The sequence below is a fragment of the Euprymna scolopes genome, chromosome 46 (genome assembly GCF_053919585.1).
Source record: "Euprymna scolopes isolate OS-2025 chromosome 46, ASM5391958v1, whole genome shotgun sequence".
Taxonomy (NCBI): Eukaryota; Metazoa; Mollusca; class Cephalopoda; order Sepiida; family Sepiolidae; genus Euprymna; species Euprymna scolopes.
This window is the reverse complement of record NC_136527.1, coordinates 156,895,968-156,908,926: the sequence shown is the minus strand read 5'-3', so window position 1 is coordinate 156,908,926 and position 12,959 is coordinate 156,895,968. Positions and strand designations below refer to the sequence as shown.

At 31.1% G+C, this 12,959-nt stretch overlaps 1 non-coding gene across 1 annotated transcript; it reads right to left on the bottom strand.

The window, feature by feature from the left end:
- Nucleotides 1-11,592: 11,592 nt before the first annotated feature.
- On the bottom strand, nt 11,593-11,755 carry LOC145271568 (U1 spliceosomal RNA). Its single transcript, XR_013865977.1, has one exon. It is a non-coding gene; the product is annotated as a U1 spliceosomal RNA (small nuclear RNA).
- Nucleotides 11,756-12,959: the final 1,204 nt, after the last annotated feature.

Sequence of the window (12,959 nt, the reverse complement as noted above, 5' to 3'; positions counted from 1 at the left end):
AAATAAGTATTATGATAACTTAATGTAAAGAGTGTACAACGAATAATCTGGTAAATTGACTTGCCCTTTACATTTCGTGGGCTAAAATCATTGACGAATATCAGATGATTACGATTTTCACAGAGTTTTTCTGTCTGATTCGTTAACCATAATCTGATTGATATAATTTTGACAATTTGTTTTTTGTCTCCCATCCACACTTGTTTAGTCATTGTACCAAGACATTATCCCCCTCATGCAATAATAGTAATACACTGGATAAGACAATAATATTAAGTAATATTAATACGCTATGCATTGGATATAACAGGGTTATATAACAATTTTGTATATGCCAATATTTTGTGTGTTGTTTATAAGTTATCAAACGTATGACATTATTGTTTCCCCTTCACATAATAATAATACACTATGTAGTGTGCATTGGATAAGACACTTTTTGTGTGTTCTTTATAAGTTATCCAACGTATGAAATTATTGTTTCCCCATCATGTAATAATAATACAATATGTATTGGATAAGACAGAGTTACATAACAATTTTGTATATGCCTCTATTTTGTGTGTTGTTTATAAGACATCAAAGGTATGAAATATGTTTTCCTCTTCACGTAATAATAATAATAATAATAATAACAATAATAATAATAATAATAACAATAATAATATTAATAATAATAATGACAATGATAATAATAATAATAACAATAATAATAATAATAACAATAATAATATTAATAATAATAATTATAATAATAACAATAATAATAATAATAACAATAATAATAATAACAATAATAATAATAATAATAATAATAATAATAATAATACACCATGTATTGTGCATTGGATAAGATAAGATAACAAATTTGAATATGCCACTATTTTCTGTGTTGTTTATAAAACTTCGAATGTATGAAATTATTCGATTCGAAGTGGAGCACAAATAATTCAGGGTAGACATAGTTAGTATAGAGGTGGAACCTGGTGTTGCAACGATACTGCAAGACGGTTTCAGCAACACTCTCAAAATTCAACAAACACTGAATACCCATATTGTCATTTATTATCCTCTTACAGAACACTTTAATCAGTCATTAAATTGAGGTTATGTGACTGTGAATTGTATGCGTTTCACATATCATGTCTTCAGGAAATGTTGAAATATGTTGCAATTAATTTTTGACACCAGTTTTAAGGAAATTTTAATAGTTACCTTTTTAAAAAAACAGTCAAAGCTTTTTAGTAAATTTAAGACAATTGTAATTCTGATATATTTTTGCGAGTGAAATAATTTTCTGTTTGGAATTTTACACATCTATGTTAGATCTATGTTATTTCCATTCATATATTCCTGTATATCTGCTTCTGTTTATAATTTGTTTTATGGTGAACGTCAATTAACCGTTAATCTATGAACCCCAAACAAAAAATTATATAAATTTAAAAGCTTTTACAACTTGCAAAAAGGTTATTCCTATTCTATACAAATATTCTAAATCCTACACAAATATAGTTGAATTGTTGTCAATTGCTTTCAATCTTTTTATCATAGCATAGATTTTCCAAAAAATATTTGAAGCATTTTCATTAATTAAAATGTTAGCTCACAACTAATAATAAATAAAAAATATTTGAAGCATTTTCATTAATTAAAATGTTAGCTCACAACTGATAATAAATAAAAAATATTTGAAGCATTTTCATTAATTAAAATGTTAGCTCACAACTGATAATAAATAAAGTTAATTTTGAAACGCTCAAGTTTATAGAATTGTATTTCTTAGCTGAACACAAAAATACGTTTTAGGTCTTATTTGTGGTGTATGTAATTCTTGGAAAATTTGGGAGAGAGGAAGAAAATGATAGACAACATTGTAAAACATAGGTTATTGATGTGTTTATTGCAAAGTTAATTAAAACAATTAAAATGGACTTTTGTCAAACATAACTCAATCCCTACACAAACTTACATCGTGCTGTTATATTTTATAATATTTATATACTTTTAACACTGCGTTGGTAACCTCACGGTGAAAAGGGAGCAGCTATGCATGTTTTCCCTGCCAGTACATAGCCTCTCCATCATCAAGACTCCTACAGTGCCACCACATTGGCCACACACAGTAACTTGCGGCCCCAGGCTAAACCTGTAGATCTCAGAGTAGTAGGGGGCCCCAGCGGTAGTGTGTTATGGCTCACCGATGTATGGACATGCCCTGATACACTCCTACCAACTGTCCTGTTTATAATTTTTGTTGTGAGCATCAATTAACCGTTAATCTATGGACCCCAAACAAAAAATTATATCAATTTAAAAGCTTTGTTTATAATTTGTTTTATTGTGAACGTCAATAAACTGTTAATCAATGAACCCCAAACAAAAAAAAATATATCAATTTAAAAGTTTTTTAAACTTGCAAATAGGTTATTCCTATTCTATAAAAATACTCTAAATCCTACACTAAGATTGTTGAATTGTTGTCAATTGTTTTCAATCTTTTTTATCACAATACAAAGACTTTAGATTTTCCAGAAAATATTTGAAGTATTTTCATTAATTAAAATGTTAGTTTACAACTGATAATAAATGGAGTTAATTTTGAAACGCTCAAGTTTATAGAACGTGAATTAGTTAAACGCAAAAATACGTTTAAAGTCTTATTTGTGGTGTATGTCATTCTTAGAAAATTTGGGAGAGAGGGAGAAAGTGATAGACGACATTATCAAACATAGGTTATTGATGTGTTTATTGCAAAGTTAATTAAAACAATTAAAATGGACTTCTGTCAAACATAACTCAATCCCTACACAAACTAACATCGTGCTGTTATATTTTATAATATTTATATAGTTTTAACACTGCTGGCTTACCTCATGATTAAAAAGGAGCAGCTATGCTCAAACAATTTTTATTTTATTGCGGACTATTATCCCCATCTTTTCTTAGTTGTTTCACGACGTTTCGACCAAGTATTCCTCTAGCCTTCGTCAGGTGCGACGGATAGGAACTCTGAATCTCCTGACTGCATTCACTGCTTTCCATAGTTGTCGTCTCATCATGTTTTTGGCCAAGTAAGCCTCTGACCAGGTTTGGGTAGGATTGAAACGCTATCTTCAGACAATTCTCACCTGGAACTGTAGAGATTCAACGTCTCTATCAACTGAGACACGGGCCTGAAATACTTGGCCGAAACGTTGTGAAACAACAAAGAAAAGATGAGGATAAAATAATACTCATCTCAATAAATTCCAATTAAAATAATATATAACTCAATCCCTACACAAACTAACATCGTGCTGTTATATTTTATAATATTTATATACTTTTAACACCGCTGGCAAAACTCATGGTGAAAAGGGAGCAGCTATGCATCAAGTCTTCACTACTAGTACATAGCTTCTCCATCATCAAGACTCCTACAGGGCCTCCACCTTGGCTACACATGGTGACTGGGTGCCTTGCGGCCCCAGGCTAAACCTGCAGGAGATCTCAAAGTAGTAAGCGACCACAGAGTTAGTGCGTTATGACCCACCGATGTGTGGACACGCCCTGGCATACTACCAACCCTTATCCCACTGTCTTGTGGGTGCCATTAGTTGGGCGAAGACTAGAGGAACCAACCTCTAAATCAAACACCATTGCCTTGTAGGCTTCATCACAGCAAAAGGCTAAGAGATGGGAAATCTGACTTCAAATCCTGCTGCTGCCCTGCAGTTTTCGTTAAAAGGCTATGGAACCTTATCCAGAAAGAAAAGGCGTAGTAGCAGACATGAAAGGGTGACTGTCTACCTCAGTGAGATTACTTTTGGCCAGAAACTGCGGCCTCCTCTGCTGCCAGTCGTCACAGGTTTGCTCCGCTGGAAATGAGCATTGGAGGTTGAGAGGATGCTTATCTGATGCGCAATGGATACTACACCTAAACTGCACAAGCAAGTTAGGAGCCAAAGTAGAAAGTCCTGTACCAAAGGATAAAACACTGAGGCTCCAACTTGATGATGCTTTTAAGATTTAAATGAATATATTGACATTCATAGAGATAAGTTACTTGACAAAGTAATTTCAAACTGAAAGTTGTTAGAAGAATTAAAATCAATATTAATATATATTTTATTGGATTCGAATATAATACGTTAGTGTAACAACTGCTGACTAAAATAGTTAATTATTAATAAGATACTTCTAATACATTGTTATTTACTTAATAAACCATTTACATTCACACCAAATAAAGAGCATTGAGACATAATTGGATGCTATGTGAGAGAGAGGCATACAAATAAAGGCACCATAAGTAATTAAACTAAATGTAAAAAAATTGTTTCCCACTTTTTTTACGATCACCAATGTAAACAGGTTTTTATGTGAAACACTTTACGTGCATGCGGCTAGATTAACAATTTTGTTTTTTCATCTTAATATTTTTATTTTATATCTTATAAAATAAATTTAATAGATAAACAGTTTTGTTTTTTCATCCTAAAATTTTATCTTTTTGGCTTTCCTTTTTTTTTTTTATAGTTTATGTGTTATTTGGAGAGGATGCATGTATTAATCATACATTCTTTTTTTGTGGTTTTAAATAAAAAAACACCTCCCCTCATACGCAATAAAATTTCAATTTAAATTCTATTATATCGTTTTAAATAAAAAAACCTCCCCTCGTTAATAATAAAATTTCAATTACATGCTATTTTTTGCTGTTTAAAAAAAACACCTCCCCTCATTCATAATAATGTTTACATTTAGAAAGCTATTCTTACCACGATAAAGAAGGTTCTCGCTTATTAATTTATACTTTCACCTAACAAATAAATATAAGGAATATTTTCTGTGTTATAACTTATTTATATAAAAAAAAATAGTATGTTACGTTAGAAGACGAAAAAATGGTTGGTATAAAATGGTCATCTCAGAAGTCCCGATAATCGTCCAAAACATTGCAAAATCTAAAAAAAAAAATTATGGAAACTAAGAATCAAGATGGCAGTTTTTGCACAATTTTATGTCAAACGATTTTTACAATTTTTTTTTAATTATGAAGTGAAAGTACAGAATAGTTAACAGCATATGACATCTAATCCCCATCTAAAAAACGTAAACCAAAAATTAATATGAATCCCCCGTCTCCTGCAACAAAAATATGAAACTGCGAACGATTACAAGTATGATTGACTGCTAACTGGTCATAAAGTGAGTGCTAATTTTACATTAAATAATATAGGAAAGTGATCCCCACTCTAAAATCTTAAATAAGTATTATTAATTTATAATTCCTTTAGTGGATATTTTAAATGTAATAGTAAAAAAAAAAACTTAATTATTATTTTTTTTTTAGGGTTAGGTTGGGTTAGATTGTAAAGACTTACGAATAATGTTTTCTACATTAAGTAATTGATAATTGATGATAACTAATCATTTTATGTAAACTTTATAAAAGAAAATGACGATTATTCTAAAATATTACATATTGGATGAAACATAAAAATTAAAACGGAATTCTCCAATGATATAATAGTTTTTTTTTAAACTTAAAACAATGAAATACAAAAAAAAAGTTTTTGTGATCAGATGTATTAACAAAAAGCTTAATTCGATCAACTTCGAATTAAATTATTATTTTTCAAGTGTTACAAAATAATCATATTTTTAACAAAAATCTAAATATCACATTGAATAAAATATTTTAAAGATATTTTTAAATCATACTATTATTATCATATTTTATTGGATTGCAACAACAAAAATAAATAAACTTATTTTAATATTTAAGATTATATAAAACTTATAGATTTGATTTTTTAGTGTAAAAAAAGGAAAAAGATACAAACTTACGTATATTTCCAGGAATTCAATACGAAAAAAAAATCAGGATGAATTCGTATTTCTTTTGTGTTCAAAACACAAAATGTGTTTTGTTTGTTAAGATTTCGTTAGTGAATTAATGCAACTTTTGTTTTGTGTGTCAAATTCATTAAGAAATACATTATATGGAAATATAAAAGAATCAAAATTAAAAGATGAAAAACACGATTTAAACGTGAAATTATTATTAGAGAAAATCAACTGCTAAAGAATAATGAATTTAGGTCATCGTAATAACACGGTGTAATCATTATTTCGTTCCTCGTGTAAAAATGTCCGTTTAATTAGTTGAGTGTGCCGAGTTATTTGCCTATCAAATTTAGATTGTATTCGTCAATGCTTTCTTTATAAAATGTATTTTCTTTTTTTGTCTCATTTATTAAAATATACTAAGTTTTAAAAATCATGTTTATTTATTTATTTATTTTTTTTTGAAGATTGGACATTTCATTATTTTTTTGATTAGTCAAACTAGTTAACATCCAAGATGAGAACTGTAGTCATAATAATCGGCAGATTTACCGTTTATTTGTACAAATAGCCTATGTCATGAATCGCACATTCCAAGGTATTACCTCCTCCTTTGAAAGCTAAGACGCCGTACCGGCGTACCACTCAATACGTCAACTCTGCTTCTCGGTATTTTTTTTTTTTTTTTCAGGTGTGGATCTCCCTTCAATTAAATAGCTCGTTCTATATGAAACGTAAAATTGTTAAATATGTTAAATTTTCACAAAATCGTAAACTCATAAAAACCAATTGTTTATGTTTTTTTCTTTCTTTATTGATTTTAACCTTTTTTCAAGGTTAATAAATTTGTGTTTAAAATAAATTATGCTTTATTGTTTTGAAATTGTTTTGGCAAATAAAAATCCATTTGTTGTATAACTTTTTGATACTTATACAAAACACGGACCGTGCGGAAATACTAACGTTCTTATTTAGAAACCCATGTTTAACATTGTGTGCGGGAACAAAAAAAAAAACCTATTTCATCTTAAATTTAATCAACAACAGAAACCATAAGAATTGAATTTAACCTTAACATCTAAAGTAAAAGAATATAGTCTATAAAACTATTCTAGTTTCATCTAAGAAATGATCCAATTCTTACTAAGTCTTTCTAATTATTATTAAAATAAAACCATCGTAAAAGTTTAAGAATATATGTATTTTGCAGAGAAGAAAACAAACAAATTTTTTTAATTAAATATAATAAGCATAACAAAAGACAAGACAGTTACTCTACTACATTGGTTGGTTGTTTTTGTTTTACGGCATATCAACCCTTTTCTGGTTATTTAATGCCGAATCCAGTTATTTTGAAGAAATATTTTTAATAGAATATATGTTTTCAAGTCGGTTTCTATTTAAACCATATTTGGGACCCTAACAGGTACAACCACTCCGGGTCAGAGTGGACTTGGGAGCAATGGCAATTAAAGGGTGGCTCCACACTCCCCAAAGCCCTCAAGCAGGACCTCGCCGGCCTCGCTGCTTCGAAGATTTTACGTATTTTTTTTTAATATCGTGCAAAAGAAATTCGAATATATAAATAAATATTTAATCAAATAATAAACAAACATTCAAATAAATATTCAAAGGTCGACCTAGACGAGAGTGCCCAAAATGGCCGACCAGGACTGAGATATGACACGTGACCGGATGTAATGGAAGAAATATCTCATGTATTTAATTTAAGCCGTCGTTTCGTATCTTACAACATATACAACAAATACTTTATTGTAACTTTTTCTTTAATCTTTAATAATTTATAAATATTTATATAAAATTATCAGAAAAAAGCCAAATTTGAAGCCAAAATTGAAAAAGAAACCAAGCTGTCAACCCTGATAGGCACTTGAATTTACTTTGGCAACACTCTTCTCTCTACCCTATCGCTTGTAAAAAATGGCTACTTCTCCAAGAATGGAAATTCTCCTTAATTTTACCCAGGAGAAAGGATTACAGTATGCCCAAAGTAAACAGCTCGTGTCCACCCAGAAAATATTTGTTGTATATGTTGTAAGATACGATGTTGTAAGATACGAAACGACGGCTTAAATTAAATACATGATATATTTCTTCCATTACATCCGGTCACGTGTCATATCTCAGTCCTGGTCGGCATTTTGAGCACTCTCGTCTAGGTCGACCTATTCAAATATATAACAAAGACAAATAATAAATCAGAAATGGATAATACGCAAAAACTTTTTAAGTAAATAAGTTCTTGATGAGCCGTTCCATATAAGTTATTAAATTTACCAAATTTTCATTACTAATGATTACTATATTGACCAATTTCTACTGTACACTCTTTAACCCTTATCCTTGAGTGGCCTCTGGGCCTTGATAATGTGGTGATGCCTTTGTAAAAAAAAAAAAGCTAAGACGCCACCACTCAATACGTCAACTCTGCTTCTCGGTATTTTTTTTTTCAGGTGTGGATCTCCCTTCAATTAAATAGCTCGTTCTATATGAAACGTAAAATTGTTAAATATGTTAAATTTTCACAAAATCGTAAACTCATAAAAACCAATTGTTTATGTTTTTTTCTTTCTTTATTGATTTTAACCTTTTTTCACGGTTAATAAATTTGTGTTTAAAATAAATTATGCTTTATTGTTTTAAAATTGTTTTGGCAAATAAAAATCCATTTGTTTTATAAATGTATGCGAAATTGAACAAACATTAATTTTACAGACTTTTTCTTTCTTTCAAATTAAATTACAATTTAACTTTTTGATACTTATACAAAACACGGACCGTGCGGAAATATATATTCTAGTTTCATCTAAGAAATGATCCAATTCTTACTAAGTCTTTCTAATTATTATTAAAATAAAACCATCGTAAAAGTTTAAGAATATATGTATTTTGCAGAGAAGAAAACAAACAATTTTTTTTAATTAAATATAATAAGTATAACAAAAGACAAGACAGTTACTCTACTACATTGGTTGGTTGTTTTTGTTTTACGGCATATCAACCCTTTTCTGGTTATATAATGCCGAATCCAGTTATTTTGAAGAAATATTTTTAATAGAATATATGTTTTCAAGTCGGTTTCTATTAAAACCATATTTGGGACCCTAACAGGTACAACCACTCCGGGTCAGAGTGGACTTGGGAGCAATGACAATTAAAGGGTGGCTCCACACTCCCCAAAGCCCTCAAGCAGGACCTCCCTCGCCGGCCTCGCTGCTTCGAAGATTTTACGTTTTTTTTTTTTTTTTTAATATCGTGCAAAGAAATTCGAATATATAAATAAATATTTAATCAAATAATAAACACACATTCAAATAAATATTCAAATATATAACAAAGACAAATAATAAATCAGAAATGGATAATACGCAAAAACTTTTTTATTAAAAATATTTGTTTAAATTATGTACACTTTACAGAATAATAAAAATAATATATATATTTATTCCTTTTAAACTTTTCAGATTAAATAAAGTTTGCGTTTTTTTTTGCAAACAAACGAAAAACATTTTCAAAAATAACTTATTTTTTTATAAAAACAAAAAAGACAAACTTTAAAATTTTCTTGCCTCCCTACGAGGGTTAATTTAGGACTTTACCATTTGAAAATAGCGTTTTATTTAATCTCAGTTTTATTTACAAAATTTATTTTTTAAAATGTATTTATAACAAAACGTATTTGCAAATAAAATACAAAATAAAAAAGTCTACATTTTTATATAGTGAGCAAACAAACAAAAATATTTAAAGATACAAAATTTTATTTACAAATCATTTAACAACTTGCATTTTATATAAAAAGAACAAACATACTTGGCTATTTTCTGACCTTCCCATGCCGCTAAAGATCGACATAAAGTGGAGATGTATTATAAGAAAATAGGATGTCATATATAAGCATTATAAAACATCGAATTTTAATGTAGCTTCTCCCCAAAGAAAACAAAAAAAATTAAATTGTTTCAGTCCGGAAGGATCTCTAATTACTTTTTTTTAATGCGTATTATCTTCCCCATCTACTAACAAATTCAATGTAAAGTTTAAAAATGCATAATTATAAAAACTGTTTTTTTTTTACTTACAAACACATCTTAATTTTAAAAAACCTTGTGAAAACATCCATTTTTCAAAGTGTAAAACTCTATGTTTTCCTCGATGGAGGCAAATAAATGCTAATTTTTTATATCTAAAACATCCAAGTTAAAAAGATTTCTAACTAAAATGTATTTTCAACATAAACTGTTTCTTCGTTTGTTTGCTTCTAGGAAAAATGTAAACATTTTTTTTTTAAAGTTTAGTTGTTGCAAAATAACTAACATTTAAAACTACTTAAAACACACAAACAAAAAGGCAGGTGGATGGAAAAGTAACTTTATTTTTATGGTAAGATTTATTTATTTTATATTTTATTTTTACCCTTGGTCGCTTGTTAGCTTCACTGCTAAATCCCCGAATACTTTTAATAATAAAAAAAACAGTTTCTGCATATTATATATTTTCGTCTGCTACCGACTTAAATCACAACGCTAAAAGTGGGCGTATTTAAAAAAAGAAAAGAAAAAGCACAACATTTTATGTACAAGAACACGTTAGATGCACATTTTAATAATAATTTAAAAAAAAATGTATATACACCTCCTTTTTTTCAATAACAATGTTATCATATCTATACAGGCGCACACTTTAAGCAAATAACGAATTTCACGACACGGAGCTGCGACAAGCGACAATTCCTCAAGAGGCTTTCATCGGCTGCCTAAATCGTCTAATCCGCGCATGCGTACAAGAGAATTTCATTAAGAAAGTGTAACTGTGAATTTCACAGCTCCAAGCAAGTTTTATTTTTGTTTTTATATGAATTTGGACATACCGACAGTAAACTTGATGATTTTACATAGAGAAAAAATAAAATAATAATAATAAACGTATTATTTTTAATTTTATCATTAATATTGTGTAGAAATAACTGGGAGGGGTGCTGCAGTTCCACAGCTCCATGCACGAGCCGCCACACAGAAAAAATAATTAGGTACAAATCCCACTCACAATTAAGTCGAGAGAATTGAGTCATGCCACGGGTAACAGCCTATAATGTCCGCCTTCCATAAATAATGAAAGACTGTACGAGTCATGGGTGGGGGATTCAACCAACAGACACACAAAATCTGTTTGAGATTGTTAGACGTTTTCGTTCATCAATCTATATCAAAATAAAACAGCTTCAGTAGCTGTAGGTGACACCTTGGCCGATTCCTTACCCTTAAGAGATTGAGTTTTTTTATCATTTATTTTCTGCTAATATAAAATTACAAATGTTAAACAAAAAATCAATAATTAGGCACAAATCCCACTCACAAAATGGAGGAGAGGCTGTGTACTTATTTATTTGTTAAAGGCTTATCCATAGCTAAAGTTTTTACTCGCAACAATCACTCCAGAGACTGTCCTATTTACTTAAATCAAATCAATGATTTTTATATAACAGAAAAGATTATTTTCAATGCAAACGTTACTGATATGGGCATGCAGATTAGATACAATCAGAACGTTGGAATAGAAGTGGATGATAAACTGATCTGGAAAAATCGCTTGTTTTGTGGCGCGTACAGAGATGGGCGATTGGAGAAAAGGGAAACTAAGAGGCTTTTGCACAACGTCGGTGAGAGTTGTAGACCTACCGACCAGAATTAGGTTGTGTACTTATCAGTAGAAGGATATCTGATTTTGATTGATTTATCGGGGTGAGCGCGTACGCAGACCCCACACTTAGAAATGATGCATCCGAATCGTCCACATTTGGGAAGATCGCAAAGGTCAACCCAACCGCAGTGCAATGGAAGGGTCTCACTCTGGAGGAACGACCTTATTGATCGCCGTAACTTCTATGCAAGGTAAGTATTATATTTAGCCCTTCGTCCCCGGCCTTGGCATTATCTACTGCCAAGGCCTCATTTGGGGTACGAAGAAGCTTAGGCACAAAGGCCAGTAAGGGGGAGTGGGGGAAAAAAGGGGTCTTTTCTAGTCCTTAGCTAGACTTGCGTAAGATAGCAAGTACTTTATTATAAAACCTACACTAGAGTTTCTATCATACACTGTTTCGCCTAACATTCTTACCCGGACCTACTTAAAATAACAGCTCCCCAGCTTACGGGATGGCAGGCGACATTCACGCTGTGATAAAAGAAGAAAAAACATATAACATTATATACAAAAAACTAAAAGGGGGAAAATATGTACAAACTAAAGAGTTTTTTTTTTTGTAATGGGGGTGAGATGATGGGGAGGGGGGCAAACTAGAATACACCCAAAAAGAAAGAAAAAGAAAACAAATTAACAAAATACCTATGGGGGCGGGTTAGTAAGGGGGCCCTCCCTACCTAACGGCTGGTCTGTCATATGAAACGCCTACTGTCTTCCGGTCCTCTTCCCTCGGGGGGAAAGGGTGAAAGCAAGCATGTCGTTCCCTAAAGGGGAGTGGAGGAACTAGGGACATGTATGGAAAATAAATTAGGGTCGGGGATAATAGGGATGGATGGCGTCTTCCAAGATAATGTACGTAATGGGCAAAATAGGCCTGTGACAAAATAAAACAAGTGGACTTTTGGGCATCTTTGGAAGCTCTCCTAGTGCCAATCTATCAAAAAATAAAAAGCTATGGGAACAGGATCCACACGCATACTACCCTAATCTAGGCCCTATAAAAAGCACAAGCTATCCACTTTTGGTGGTTACTACCTATCTAGCCTTAAAACTACCCAATATTATAAGGTAAACCTTATATTACTTGTCTTGATTGGGCTGGGTTCCGAGAAAAAAGAAACCTCAGCACCCTAGGACCAATACCACTAGGGTGGAAACACGAACTTAAATCTAGCGCCTCGTCGGATGCACAAACTAGTGTTGTGCACCCATCTTCTATCAAAGTCGATGTGGGGCAATCTTTTCCAATCACATCTGATTTTCGTTTTAAGTTGATGCTTAAAACGAACAACCAGATCGTGATCAGAAACGGATTGCCCCCTATAGACAATGTCCAGACGTGAAACCCACGTCACTAACCTAGCCACCGCTAGGATCGCTAGAAACCCCAACCGTTTCTCCCT